General features: G+C 47.4%; 1 pseudogene; it reads left to right on the top strand.

Moving 5' to 3' along the window:
• The first annotated feature begins 11,586 nt into the window (after nucleotides 1–11,586).
• Nucleotides 11,587–11,703, top strand: LOC135052308 (5S ribosomal RNA; annotated as a pseudogene).
• The last annotated feature ends 440 nt before the right edge of the window (nucleotides 11,704–12,143 follow it).

Below are 12,143 nucleotides of genomic sequence, written 5' to 3'. Positions count from 1 at the left end.
GCTTTATCAAATGAGGCCAGGAACACAGTGACAGATTATCTCTGCTTCACTGAACACCTTAGTAAAAGGTCACAATAGTTGTAAGAGAGAAAAAAAAAAACCACCGCTTATTCCAATGGAGAAATAACTCATGAAACGTTATACACAGAAAGCCAGTATGATATATTGCTAAATGAAGGGGAATATTTTTCCTACTTCTTCATACCCATGCTCATTGGCTGCTATTCAGTGCTATCTCACTGGCTGATGCGCTACTGCACTGCGATACAGAATGCAGGACTGGCAGAAAGGAGAAGTATTACAGATGGGGGCGATCCCTTACCAGGACCCCCATTGGTCTGGGCCCAGATAAGTAGTACTCGCTCTTCCCCCCTCTCAACACCCCATGTGAATGTAAGCTGGTAGTAGGAATACACAATCTGTATCAGGATCTGGGGTGTGGGTGTCTCCGAACGAGTGTCAGAGTTGGAAGCAAGAGGGTCTGATATACAGTAATTCCTTTGCATCAATGAAGACAATGCCCAGCTGGACATGTAATAACTGGAGGCTTGGAGGATATCAGGAGAAGTTGGCGGAGAACTAGAACTAGCACCAAGTGGTTAGTGGAGACCCAGAGCAGGGGCGTGGAGTGTAACCTACTGGTGATATTCACAAGGGACCCCAGCAAGGAGGTGTGGGCTAGACAGAACCCCACAAGCAGGTCGCAGCCCCTTGTCTGTGTCACTCGGAGATAGCACTGAATTAACTGAGGACTATTGCTAGCAGACTGTGGCCCTCATTCCGAGTTGTTCGCTCGCTAGCTGCTTTTAGCAGCAGCGCAAACGCTAGGCCGCCGCCCTCTGGGAGTGTATCTTAGCTTAGCAGAATAGCGAACGAAAGATTAGCAGAACTGCTACTAAATAATTCCTTGCAGTTTCTGAGTAGCTCCAGACCTACTCCTAGATTGCGATCAGCTCGGTCCGTTTAGTTCCTGGTTTGACGTCACAAACATGCCCTGCGTTCGGCCAGCCACTCCCCCATTTCTCCAGCCACTCCTGCATTTTTACCTGGCACGCCTGCGTTTTTTAGCACATTCCCTGAAAACGCCATGTTGCTGCCCAGAAACTCCAACTTCCTGTCAATCACACTACGATCACTCGAGCGTTGAAAAAACGTTGCTTGAGCTTCTGTAAATCTACTAAGTTTTGTGTTAAATAACTAAGCGCATGCGCGCTGCGTACCATGCGCATGCGCATTTTCTACCTAATCGCTCCGTTGCGAAAAACGGCAACGAGCGAACAACTCGGAATGACCACCTGTGACCCAGAGACTGAAAATAATGGACATTGATATAGGACTGGAACCAAAGAGGGTAAGTATCAGACTGGGAACAATGGTAACAGGTATCAGACTGGAACCGATGGTAACAGATATAGGACTGGAACCGATGGTTATAGATATTTATCTAGAACTGATGGTAACAGATATCGGACTGAAACCAATGGTAATAGGGATCAGACTGGAACCAATGGTAACAGATATTGGACTGGAACCGATGGTAACAGCTATCAGACTGGAATCAATGGTAACAGGTTAGTAACAGAGGTCTGGACTGGAACCGGGCAGACTTCTAGAAGGATCAGGGATGTAGTCAGGAATCAGCAATGCCGACTGTATGCTCTGAGGAGCGCAGGTACAAGGCTCATACACAGAGCTGTGTAACTTGTGGTACTGGCAACCCTGGGCTTGTTGGTCTGGGAGTTTTATACTTGTGGAGGAGTCTGGATTGGCTGACACTGTCATCTGGCTGACCAGGGTTGGTTGGAATCACATCACATGATGATAACCAAGATGGCGATGTCCATGCTGCCGATCCGACGGGAACTAGACCATGAGACACACCAGTTTTGCAACCAGCATCCTGCCCTCTGCAATCATACACTGCACCACCGCGGCGTGAGCCGTGCTACTGTTATGCACACCAGTGCCAGCAGGAATGTACTGGTGTCTGAACGGTGAGGGATGCAAAACAAATGAACTCACAGACAGACTGAGGAATATGACATTACATACACAGAAGGTGATAGGGTAACAAAATAAACACAAAGTGAACAGAGAAGCCCAAAGACTAAGAAACTGGGTGACTCCCTAGTATTAGGAATGCTCAGATGGAAAGAAGCGAGATGTAGTGATTTAATATGTAGAGAACCCGAAATGCTGTTGCTAAGGGCAACAGCAAAACCCTAAAGCAGGGGTGTCAAACTCAAATTCATCGGGGGCCGCATCAGCAGTTTGGTCCCCATCAAAGGGCCGGTTGTATCTGTAGGTCTATCCAAAATTTACCGCTCCACCTGCCTTATATGTGCCCAGCCATCTGCCCCCTTTTAAAGTGCCCAGCCATGTGCCCCCTTTTATAGTGCCCAGCCATGTGCCCCCTTTTATAGTGCACAGGTCCCCATTTTACACATTGCGGCAGGCACAGGTCCCCATTTTACACATTGCGGCAGGCACAGGTCCCCATTTTACACATAGCGGCAGGTACAGGTCCCCATTTTACACATTGTGACAGGCACAGGTCCCCATTTTACACATAGCGGCAGGTACAGGTCCCCATTTTACACATTGTGGCAGGCACAGGTCCCCATTTTACACATTGTGGCAGGCACAGGTCCCCATTTTACACATTGTGGCAGGCACAGGTCCCCATTTTACACATTGTGGCAGGCACAGGTCCCCATTTTACACATTGTGGCAGGCACAGGTCCCCATTTTACACATTGTGGCAGGCACAGGTCCCCATTTTACACATAGCGGCAGGTACAGGTCCCCATTTTACACATTGTGACAGGCACAGGTCCCCATTTTACACATAGCGGCAGGTACAGGTCCCCATTTTACACATTGTGGCAGGCACAGGTCCCCATTTTACACATTGTGGCAGGCACAGGTCCCCATTTTACACATTGTGGCAGGCACAGGTCCCCATTTTACACATAGCGGCAGGTACAGGTCCCCATTTTACACATTGCGGCAGGTGGTGGAAGGAGGGAGAGAGAGAGAAAGAGAGGAAGGGAGAGGGGCTGACTTACATTTGAAGCGGTTCTCGACGCTCTTCAGCCGCCTCTCCCTCCTCGTCTGCGCGGCTCCCTTCTCCCTCCTCCGACGGGGTTTCGTTGAATGACGCGTTTGCGCCGTGACGTCACGACGCAATCGCGTCATTCCGCGAAACCCCGCCCCCCCCGAGCTGGGCACTCGGGAGAAGGGGGTTTCATGGCGGCGGCACCGCGGGCCATCAGACGAGGTCTGGCGGGCCGGATTTGGCCCGCGGGCCTTGTCTTTGACACCCCTGCCCTAAAGGGTTACCAACGGGTGTGGCAGTAAACTCCTTGATCAGAGATGGAATAATAGACACAAGGAGAGTCTCCACAATCCTAGTCCTCACTTGCAGTGCACTGGTTCAGCTTACTGCCACTAAACTGACACCTGAACACCTTGCACAGTGAGAAAGGATTTTGGCAGGCAAGTCTGAGAATACAGCCGCAAACTTGCTAGGTTCACAGAGTAGCAAAAGAACCCCAGCAGGTTAAACGACTGACTCCAGTCTTACTGCTAGGTCTGGATTGGCAGAGTGTAATACCAAATCCCAAGGCCTATTTGCAGTAAGCAACAAACAAATACAAAGTTTACACAGTACTAGCTAGCTTTCAGGAACTGACTAACCAACAAAGATTCAGCAGCATCTGCCTAACCTGAGAAGAGGGTTTATATAGCAGGTGCTGTCCACGCCCCACTCAGACCTCACAGACTGTGAGCACAAAAACCAGCACCGGATCCCCTGCCGTGCACAGAGCCTGTAACCACTGCACAGCAAAAGACCCGAACCGGAGTATCAGCTACGCTCAGGTTACTCCGCTAGCACTTGTCTCCCGGTTGCCATGACGACGTGGCAGCACAGAGCAGGAGACCCTAACAGCTACCCTTTCATTCCAAGCAGCCAGATCTGGCAGATGATCTGCCAAATAATTGTATAATGTGTGCAGAGGCATCACTTACCACAGTGACAACCAGTGCTGCGCCGCAAAAAGAGGGGATGGGGCTTCGCGGGAAGGGGTGGATCTTCATGAGAGGGGGGGGGGGGCTGTCACTGAGCAGGAGCTGGCATTTTGGTGTCACCCCTTGGTGTCAGGCCCATTGTGCGCAAAAGTTTTTTCCCACATCCGTTTTTACTACATCTATGGGGTCTATTTACTAAGCCTTGGAGCGAGATAAAGTAGAGAGCTATAAGGGACCAACCATCGAACTCCTAACTGACAATTAGGAGCCCGATTGTGTGGTACTTTGGGCCTTATTCAGAGATGGCCGCAATATTTGCATGCAGCGGCTGCGTCCATAGGGTCTGCGCATGCGCACTGGCCTTAGCATGTGTGCGTGACCCTTCACCATGCGTTCGCATCCCAGAAGGCATGGTAATTGACAGGCAATAGGTGTCCGGGAGTGGCGACATGGCATTGGGGGGGAGCAGGAAATGCAGGTGTGTCATAACCGTTTTTGGGGCTGGCCAATGATGTTGCCTGCGTGTACTGCGATAGGAAACATTGCGGCTGGACCCCTGCCTACACAGCCAGGCTGTGTAGACAGGGCTCAACCTCTATTTGATGCGATCGCATCATGGGGCGGTGATATAGATGCTGGGCGGCCCCCAGCATGTGAGTATATTGTTGCAGATTTTGCTGTGAGAGCAGTATCTGCGACCAACACTGTATAGCCCCCTTTATCTCCACCTACTTTATCCCTGTCCAAGGCTTAGTAAATAGACCACTGTATTCTTTAATTTGGAGTTAATAAAATATGTACTTGCCATTCAATAATTGTCCAGCACCAAATTATTGCAAAACTCAGCTTTCAAGTTGATCTCCAGACTGCTGTGTATTCCGAGGTCAGCCTCTTAGACAATCCACTGATCATCTGTATCACTAGCGCTGACGAGGTGCAGAGAAAGCCGGAGAGAGCAAAGCGTTAGCCGACGTTTGATATGCAAGCTAAATCCAGCAATTAGCATAGACAGCTCATTAAGTCACAGGCTTTCTCATAGGCCAGAGGGGGACGTAAGGACACTACTGTACTGACAAATGCACAATGACAGAGTTACACCATGTTACATATAATATATAAAGCAATCCACTAGTGTTCCTGTAACGCAGAATATTCCGGCTGAATACTCAGCCCATTCATTAACTCTTCATTTCTCAAAAAGTAGCAGAAAATTAAAATTTTCCCCTACTTTTGATGAAATTAAGTGATGGGGCCATTCATTACAAATTTAATGCAAGATATATCACAGATATCCCCTTTCCCGTCAGTTTCTATCTGGCCCGTCATCTCCATACAATAGTATGAAGACATAAATTGATCAAGAAAATACAACATTTTGGAAGTTGACAGTAGGGTTCTCAGATCTCCGCTCATTCCTATGGGAAGGTGATCCAGGCTGCCAAAAGGGATCCTCCTTGCTGCCGGCACCACCATTCCCAGCATGCAATCAGAAGGATTGTGAATTCTGCAAGTTAGCAGAATTTGCAATCCTTACTGAATTAGGGGGGGTCATTCCGAGTTGATCGCTTGCTAGCAGTTTTTAGCAGCAGTGCAAACGCTATGCCGCCTCCCACTGGGAGTGTATTTTAGCTTAGCAGAAGTGCGAATGAAAGGATCGCAGAGCGGCTACAAAGTTTTTTTGTGCAGTTTTAGAGTAGCTCAAAACCTACTCAGCACTTGCGTTCACTTCAGACTATTCAGTTCCTGTTTTGACGTCACAAACACGCCCTGCGTTCGCCCAGCCACGCCTGCGTTTTTTCGAACACTCCCTGAAAACAGTCAGTTGACACCCAGAAACGCCCACTTCATGTCAATCACTCTGCGGCCAGCAGTGCGACTGAAAAGTTTCGCTAGACCCTGTGTGAAACTACATCGTTCGTTGTAATAGTACGTTGCGCGTGCGCATTGCGCCACATACGCATGTGCAGAAGTGCCGTTTTTTTGCCTCATTGCTGCACAGCGAACGAATGCAGCTAGCGATCAACTCGGAATAGCCCCCTAGTTCCTAACTCCCTTAACTACCGTAAGTACCACTTTGGTTGAATGTTGAAACGATGTGTTGTACTCCCTTGTGCTAAGTGCCTAATTCAGATCTGATGCTGCTGTGCGTTTTGGCACAGCGGGCAATCAGAACTGAACTGCGCATGCATATGCACCGCAATGCACAGGCGCGTCAGACGGCTACAATGGGCATCGCTGGTCAGCAACAGGATGGTACAAATGATTTATTCACACAGGCGTTGTCAAGGAGATTGACAGGAAGATGCCATTTGTGGATGGCAACTGATCGTTTTCAGGGAATGTCCGGAAAAATGCAGGCGTGCTCAAACGTTTTCAGGGAAGGTGTCTGACATCAGCTCCAGCCCCGATCAGCAGCATTCAATCCCACTGGAAGAGTAAGTCCTGGGCTGCGCAGACACTTCACACAATCAGTTTGTGCAGCTCAGCTACACATGCGATCACACACTTGCACAGTGAAAATACACTCTCCCTGTAGGCAGCGACTATCTGATTGCAGGACAGCAAAAAATGCAGCCCAGTGATCAGATCTGAATTAGGCCCTAACTTGGTGCTGCTGCTTCGGTGGTCATGTGAGTTTTTTGTCCTTTGATATTCGGGCATTGGACTGGAGGAAGTGTAACAGTACAGGTAATAATGGCTGCATTTTGCAGAGATCACTTGAATTGAATCTCTGGTATAGTAGTTAGCATTACTATCTCACATTCTAATAATAATATTACAGTCATTATGCCCTTGCCATAATTCCATATCACAGCTGTATGCTTCACTTGCGAGACAGTGGTATATGCTTCCCGTTTGCATCTACCGGTACGTACAGTATATGCTTTGTTTTTGTATTCGTGTTGGTACTAGAGATGAGCGTGTTCGGTTCTCAGAGAACCGAACCCTACCGAACTTTGCCTTCCGAGTCCGGATCCGAGTCAGGCTCGGGTTTTCCCACCTGACTCGGAAACCCGAATGCGGCAAAACGTCATCATAACACTGTCGGATTTTCGCGGGATTTGGATTCCATGTAAGGAGCCGCACTTCACGCCCAATTTCACTCCAGTCTCGGAGAGTGTATAGAGAGGACGTGTCCTCAGTGTTCAGTGTCTGTGTGGGGGCGGGAAAGTGGGGTGGCAAGTTTTGTGCTGCTCAGTCCAGTCCAGTGTAGTCACTCAGTGTATTGTGCTGCATCACTCCAGCCAGTCACAGTGTTGGTGTTCTCTGCTGCCATATATCCATTGTAGCTGTATAAAGTGGCGCTGTGTTGTGCAGTACAGTCCAGTGTAGTCAGTGTATTGTGCTGCATCAGTCCAGCCAGTCACAGTGTTGGTGTTCTCTGCTGCCATATATCCAGTGTAGCTGTATAAAGTGGTGCTGTGTTGTGCAGACCAGTGGTAGTGTCCTGTCTCATCAGTAATTCAGTGGCGATATACGCTGCTGCAGTATAATAATTATAACAACAACCTGTTGTGCTGCATCAGACCAGTGGTAGTGTCCTGTCTCATCAGTCATTCCAGTCATTCCTGTGCCGCATATTGTCTCATATAACTCCCAAAAAATAATGGAGAACAAAAATTTTGAGGATAAAATAGGGAAAGATCAAGAAGAACCACTTCCTCCTAGTGCTGAAGCTTCTGCCACTAGCCATGACATAGACGATGAAATATCATCAACGTCGTCTGCCAAGGCCGATGCCCAATGTGATAGTAGAGGGCATGTAAAATCCAAAAAGCCAAAGTTCAGTAAAAAGACCCAAAAAAAGAAATTGAAATGGTCTGAGGAGAAACGTAAACTTGCCAATATGCCATTTACTTGGAAGAGTGGGAGAGATGATTCCCGTGTAGTACCGGAATCAAAAGAAAAAAGAAAGACTATGGGGTAAATTTACTAAGGTCCCGATTTTGACCGAGATGCCGTTTTTTCTTCAAAGTGTCATCTCGGTAATTTACTAAACTCAAATCACGGCAGAGATGAGGGCATTCGTATTTTTTTGGAAGTAGTTGTAAAAAAATACGAATGAATACACCATCGGTCAAAATACACCAGCAAATTAGTAGAACTCGGTCATTTACTAAAAAGTGCAAATCTCCAAAGAGGAAAACACTGCCGTGAAAAATTACAAATCGCAAAAAAGTGCTAAAAAAAAGCAGACCTGCTTTTTATATTCGTGATTGCATAGGCATGCAGGGATCCATGAGATCCGTGCATGTCTATCAGTGGGAAGGGGTGGGAAAGTGGTTTTTTTCCCAAAAAAAAATTGCGTGGGGTCCCCCCTCCTAAGCATAACCAGCCTCGGGCTCTTTGAGCCGATCCTGGTTGCAGAAATATGGGGGGGAAAATGACAGGGGTTCCCCCATATTTAAGCAACCAGCATCGGGCTCTGCGCCTGGTCCTGGTTCCAAAAATACGGGGGACAAAAAGAGTAGGGGTCCCCCGTATTTTTAAAACCAGCACCGGGCTCCACTAGCTGGACAGATAATGCCACAGCCGGGGGTCACTTTTATATAGTGCCCTGCGGCCGTGGCATCAAAAATCCAACTAGTCACCCCTGGCCGGGGTACCCTGGGGGAGTGGGGACCCCTTCAATCAAGGGGTCCCCCCCCCAGCAACCCAAGGGCCAGGGGTGAAGCCCGAGGCTGTCCCCCCCCATCCAATGGGCTGCGGATGGGGGGGCTGATAGCCTTTGTTGTAAATGAAAAGATATTGTTTTTAGTAGCAGTACTACAAGTCCCAGCAAGCCTCCCCCGCATGCTGGTACTTGGAGAACCACAAGTACCAGCATGCGGCGGAAAAACGGGCCCGCTGGTACCTGTAGTACTATTACTAAAAAAAATACCCAAATAAACACAAGACACACACACCTTGAAAGTAAAGATTTATTACATACATGCACACAAACATACATACATACTTACCTTATGTTCACACGCAGGTCGGTCCTCTTCTCCAGTAGAATCCATGGGGTACCTGTAGAAAAAATTATACTCACAAAATCCAGTGTAGATCGGTCCTCTTCAAATCCATTTGTAATCCAGGTACTTGATTAAAATAAAAAAACGGACACACGAGCCACGAACTGAAAGGGGCCCCATGTTTTCACATGGGACTCCTTTCCCCGAATGCCAGAAACCCACTCTGACTTCTGTCTAAGTGGGTTTCTTCAGCCAATCAGGGAGCGCCACGTTGTAGCACTCTCCTGATCGGCTGTGTGCTCCTGTACTGAGTGACAGGCGGCACACGGCAGTGTTACAATGTAGCGCCTATGCGCTCCATTGTAACCAATGGTGGGAACTTTCTGCCCTGCGGTTGACCTAAAGTGACGTCACCGCTGAGCAGAAAGTTCCCACCATTGGTTACAATGGAGCGCATAGGCGCTACATTGTAACACTGCCGTGTGCCGCCTGTCACTCAGTACAGGAGCACACAGCCGATCAGGAGAGTGCTACAACGTGGCGCTCCCTGATTGGCTGAGGAAACCCACTTAGACAGAAGTCAGAGTGGGTTTCTGGCATTCGGGGAAAGGAGTCCCATGTGAAAACATGGGGCCCCTTTCAGTTCGTGGCTCGTGTGTCCGTTTTTTTATTTTAATCAAGTACCTGGAATACAAATGGATTTGAAGAGGACCGATCTACACTGGATTTTGTGAGTATAATTTTTTCTACAGGTACCCCATGGATTCTACTGGACAAGAGGACCGACCTGCGTGTGAACATAAGGTAAGTATGTATGTATGTTTGTGTGCATGTATGTAATAAATCTTTACTTTCAAGGTGTGTGTGTCTTGTGTTTATTTGGGTATTTTTTTAGTAATAGTACTACAGGTACCAGCGGGCCCGTTTTTCTGCCGCATGCTGGTACTTGTGGTTCTCCAAGTACCAGCATGCGGGGGAGGCTTGCTGGGACTTGTTGTACTGCTACTAAAAACAATATCTTTTCATTTACAACAAAGGCTATCAGCCCCCCCATCCGCAGCCCATTGGATGGGGGGGGACAGCCTTGGGCTTCACCCCTGGCCCTTGGGTGGCTGGGGGGGGGGACCCCTTGATTGAAGGGGTCCCCACTCCCCCAGGGTACCCCGGCCAGGGGTGACTAGTTGGATTTTTGATGCCACGGCCGCAGGGCACTATATAAAAGTGACCCCCGGCTGTGGCATTATCTGTCCAGCTAGTGGAGCCCGGTGCTGGTTTTAAAAATATGGGGGACCCCTACTCTTTTTGTCCCCCGTATTTTTGGAACCAGGACCAGGCGCAGAGCCCGATGCTGGTTGCTTAAATATGGGGGAACCCCTGTCATTTTTTCCCCCATATTTCTGCAACCAGGATCGGCTCAAAGAGCCCGAGGCTGGTTATGCTTAGGAGGGGGGACCCCACGCATTTTTTTTTTTAATTTTACACTGTTTAATTTAAAAAAAAAAAAAAAATGAACCCCAGCACGGATCACACAGATCCGGCCGAGATTCATTTTTAAAAAGTCGGCAGTGTTTTGCTAATCACTGCCGTAAAAATACAAAAAAAAACACGAATGACATCGACATCGGAACAAAAGAAAAACCCGAATACGACAGCTTAGTAAATTAGTCGTAATCAATTCAAAAAGTTGCAGTTTTACACTTTCGATGTCATTCGTGATTGAACTTTGACCTTTTTCCGAAAATTACGAATGTTAGTAAATTTACCCCTATATGTCTTATCTGGGGCACACTTTAAAAATTATTATCAAAAAATTGGTGTTGTTGTTAGATTAAAATATAACTTTTATTTTTGTCTCTAATAAAATAGTAGCTGAATGGCAACAAGAAAGGAAATGGCGAAGTATGTAGCAAAAAAACATAAATACTAAATAATCAAAATATTCAAAATTACTGGCGTTGTGGCTCTGTGAGCGAAATTATATGTCCGATATTCAATAATTGTCTCCTCTTCATACTTTGGGATAATAGGGGTGATTCCGAGTTGTTCGCTCGCTAGCTGCTTTTAGCAGCATTGCACACGCTAAGCCGCCGCCTACTGGGAGTGTATCTTAGCATAGCAGAATTGCGAATGAAAGCTTCGCTAATTTTCTCGTAACGATTACCCCGCAGTTTCTGAGTAGCTCCAGACTTACTCAGCCATTGCGACCAGCTCAGTCCTTTTCGTTCCTGGTTTGACGTCACAAACACACCCAGCGTTCGCCCAACCACTCCCCCGTTTATCCAGCCACTCCCGCGTTTTGGAACTCGAACGCCTGCGTTTTTCCGCACACTCCCATAAAACGTCCAGTTTCCGCCCAGAAACACCCACTTCCTGTCAATCACACTACGATCACCACAGCGATGAAAAAGCTTTGTAATGCCGTGAGTAAAATACCTAACTTTTGTGTAAAATAACTAAGCGCATGCGCTCTGCGAACATTGCGCATGCGCAGTTAGCGGATAATCGCAGTATAGCGAAAATCGGCAACGAGCGAACAACTCGGAATCACCCCCAATATCTGCTGTAGTAGAAATATGACAGGAAGGGCGATAAAAATACCTGCGGTCAACCACACTGAGTATGCCCAACCTCGTCTGATCTTGGAAGCCAAGCACTGTGGGCCAGGTCAGTACCTGGGTGGGAGACCACCAGAGAATACCAGGTACCGCAGGTATTTTTATCCAAACTGAGGACACAGGACCCAGAATGAATATCAGGTTGCAACTTTTTCCAGCAAGTACTTCGTCAGTTAAATAGGTAGAGCTGGGCATATATTCTCTGTCTCCCCCTTCCTGTCATATTTCTACTACAGCAGATATTATCCCAAAGTAGGAAGAGGAGACAATTATTCAATATCGGACATATAATTTCGCTCACAGAGCCACAACGCCAGTAATTTTGAATATTTTGATTATTTAGTATTTATGTTTTTTTGCTACATACGTCGCCATTTCCTTTCTTGTTGCCATTCAGCTACTATTTTATTAGAGACAAAAATAAAAGTTATATTTTAATCTAACAACAACAACACCAATTTTTTGATAATAATTTTTAAAGTGTGCACCAGATAAGACATATAGTCTTTCTTTTTCTTTTGATTCCGGTACTACACGG

This window comes from Pseudophryne corroboree, chromosome 2 (genome assembly GCF_028390025.1).
Source record: "Pseudophryne corroboree isolate aPseCor3 chromosome 2, aPseCor3.hap2, whole genome shotgun sequence".
NCBI lineage: Eukaryota > Metazoa > Chordata > Amphibia > Anura > Myobatrachidae > Pseudophryne > Pseudophryne corroboree.
The sequence above is the reverse complement of the archived record's forward strand: the minus strand, read 5'-3'. Positions and strand labels throughout refer to the sequence as shown.